Source organism: Microtus ochrogaster, unplaced genomic scaffold, assembly GCF_000317375.1.
Source record: "Microtus ochrogaster isolate Prairie Vole_2 unplaced genomic scaffold, MicOch1.0 UNK66, whole genome shotgun sequence".
Taxonomy (NCBI): Eukaryota; Metazoa; Chordata; class Mammalia; order Rodentia; family Cricetidae; genus Microtus; species Microtus ochrogaster.
The window spans coordinates 912,277-916,169 of NW_004949164.1; positions in this window are offsets into that span (position 1 = coordinate 912,277).

Here is a 3,893-nt window from a genome sequence, read left to right on the forward strand (position 1 = left end):
TTGTACTTATTGTATATAATTTCATAGTAGGTTTAGAACTCTCTTACTTAAACAAAAGGGGGAGGTGTTGCAGGAGGTCCTTCCGCTCCTTCAGCCTATAGCCGCTGAGATACCAGCCCATTGGGGCGTGGTCTCTCTCCCTTTAAAAAAGTGGCCACTTCCCTCTCCTCTCTTTCTTCACTTCCTGCTCCACCTGCGACTAGACTCCCTTCCTGGTTGTGCAGAGGGCTGACGGTGATCTGTAAGTTTTTTCCCCTTTAAATAAATACTACCCTATTAATCATAATCCCAAACTGTGGTGGCATTATTTGTGACTTACGCCTTCACTGGCACTTGAGGTCAGACTAAGATACAAACATACATAGGCCAGGGTAACATGGTGAGGTATTTTTTAAAGCAAACAAACAAACAAACAAGCTAACAAACAGAATATGACTGTGGAACCCACCATACGATGCAGCTGTCCCATCCTGACTGTGTACCTGAAGGAATCTAAGTCAGCACACACAGAGGTACTTGCATAGACTTGTCTACTGCAGCGCTATTACAAAAGCCAAGCTGTGGACTCAGCATAGATATCCATCAACATACGAGTGAGTATACAAGATGGGAAAAGATAATTGTAGTTTTTACTTCTCATCAGGGAAACTTCCCTTTGCAACTGACAGAAACCATTACAGAAAACTGCAACCAATCGAACTGCAGAGTTGCAGAGCCAAGTCCCAACTAATACATCTCCAACACAGCTCCTATGCCTATGGCACAGGAGTTATTGCACAAAGGGTCAGGGCATTGAGAGCAAGAGAAACAATGAGTTTGCTGAGAGATTGTGTCTCCTAGTAATGTCCAAAGATAAATTTGAACTGACATAGCTGCCCAGACATGACCTGAACAAAGATGACACCAAAAGCCATACAAACATGGAAAGCTCATGAGACCTTAACTCTAAACTAGATATTGCAGACAGCTAAGGAGAGCCAAGAGCAGGAGAATAGCCTTTTCCAGAGATGAGCACACCAACTGCCCTGAAAACATGTGTATACAGGTAAACATTATATGGCCAGAACAAATTGTATTTTTGTATATATGATCTATGTCATATCATATACAGCATTATATGCATATTCCATATTATATACATAATATATACAGTTAGGATATGTATAGAGTCAAGAATTTTTATATATGTTATGTATAAAAATATTATATGTGTCATGTATATGTGTTATATACATAATATAACAATACAATATATAAATATACATGATATGCTATGTGCATGCATATTTGCATATACATACAAATATATATATATATATTCTTATACCCATCCCACATTAGATACACTGGGTCCTGTGTCAAAAATGCATGGTATCTTCAGTGACCATCAATTTACCTTTAACATCATATGGAGGCCACAAAGGGCAAAATCAATATCTTATATTGTTTCAGGAGTCACTTGGATTAGCCTGATCAACAGCTTGGATTTTTTGTGTGTATTTTTGTATTATAAATACTTGAAAAAAAAAGTGAACCAGTAATGGGGTAGAGGAATAAGAAATGGTAACAGAAAGGTAAATACGACCAAAGTAAATAATATATATGTATGAAAATCTCCTAACAAAATTTATTGTTTTACATAATACATACATGCTAATTTAAAAAGAGGAACAATTTCTTCATTATGATGATCTGTGTTTCCATGTAATGGTCTACAAAGGGTGAGTCTGCAAAGTCATAACCATGCCTGAGGAATACTGTACCCAGTAGAGTGGATCCTCTAGACAGATGCCAGCTGAAAAGAAAATTTATCTTCTCACTTACCGTCTCCATTACCTGACATGAAGTATACATTATCAGTCCCTCCAAAGAAACTGCCTGTTTCTCCCTTCATGTCATATGTATTCAATGCATGTATGTATTATGGAACTTTATACCAGAAATATTATCTCCATATTGATTCTTCAAAGTTCTCTCATTGCCCCAAGATATAGCCCTGTGAAGTTTTGGTCTCTTTGAGGTAGGGCTTCTGAGGTTGAAAATGGGGAGCAAGAACAAGAACTCTCTTAGATGTGCCCTCTTTGGGTTTATTTTTATGTCAATTTGACACAATCTAGAGTAATCTGAAATGGGAGCGTTTTAATTGAGGAACGGTGTCCATCAGACTGACCTGCAGGCAACTCTGTAGGACATTTTCTTGATTAATGGTTGATGTGGGAGGGCCCAGCCCACTGTGGGTGGTGCTGCCCCTGAGTAGGTATTCCTATATTGTTCAAGAAAGCAAACTGAGCAAATCATGGAGAGTAAGCCAGTAGGAAATGTTTCTCCATGGCCCCTGCTTTAGTTCCTGACTCTGGATTTCTGATTTGAATTCTTTCCTTCCATGATGGCTTCTAAGACTGTAAGGTAAAATTAACCATTTCCTCCTCAAATTGCTTTTGGTTAAGGTATTCTTCAAAGCAACAAAGGCAGACAAACATCGGTTCTAGTAGTGAAGTATTGCAGTGACAGAACTGCATTGGGAGGATTTTGGAAGGACTTTGAAATTTGGGCTGGAAAAGTCATTGAGTATTTTGAACTTAATGGGCTGTTGTGTTGTTTTGTGGGAGCTTGTGAGATAAAATTGTTGAGAGAAAAGACAGTTGGGGCATGACTTGTGAACTTTCAGAGGGAAGCAAACACTCTAGTAGGGTTGTTCATATGACAGTATGGATGAGGAATCTGGAGTTTCTGGGGAGCTGGGACTGAAGAATCAGTGGTGACACTGAAGTAAAATGTTTGCTTTACTGGGACAATTGGTGCTAGTTAGCTGGGGCTGGATCACCTGTGTTTAAGAAGTGATCAGCATCATTGAAGTGAAATCTTATGTGAAATATTTCCTCAGCTGAGTCCACACACAGAATCTGTGACCCTGAAGGGGCCAAGGCAATATCTGGTGCTGGCAGCTGAACTTGGTGATGTGTAAGTACCACCCACATAGTACTGGTTTTGAAGGTTTGAAGAGATCATAGGGAGAAGCTGAAGCTTGGTATCATGAGAGACCAAGAGATGATGTTGCTGGTGAAGGTACAATCTCAGTTGCAGTGGAAACCCCGAGAGTGAAACAGCCATGGAGAGTGGCTGAGGCTTGCTCGGCACCATGTGTCAGGGGTAGCAGGATCAGGAACCCATTGGTGAAGGAATACTGCATGGAGCCCTGTCTTAGTTAGGGTTACTATTGCTGTGATGGAACACCATGAACAAAAGCAAACTGAGGAAGAAAGGGTTTATTTGGCTTACACTTTCACATCATTGTTCATCATTGGAGGAATTGAGGACAGGAACTCAAGCAGGGCAGGAACTTAGAAGCAAGAGCTAATGCAGAGGCCATGGAGGAATGTTGCTTATTGGCTTGCTCCTCATGAATTGCTCAGTCTACTTTCTTATAAAACCTGGATCACTAGCCCAGGTATGGTACCTCCCACAACATGCTGGACCCTCCCCTATCAATCACTAATAAGAAAATACCCTACAGGCTTGTCTACAGCCCAATCTAATGGAGACATCTTTTTAATTGAGGTTCCCTCCCCTCAAGTGACTTTAGCTTGTGTCAAATTAACATAAAAAACTACCTAGCACAATTGATTGCTTGTCAGTTTGATACACAAACACATCACTGTTAAGCCACAACCTGACTTTCCTTATTTGTCCTTAAGATGCCACATTAAAATTATAAATATCTTTAAGAGTCCCACGGTCTTTACAAATTATAAAAACTCAAACACACTAAAAGGCCAGTCCCTTTGTGTTGAAATAAGAGCGGCTGGGCTGCTTCCCTCCCTGGCAGCCGGCCGCCTGCACGGCTAGCTTAGCTTATGCCCCGAAATAATTACACAGAAACTGTATTCTTTTAA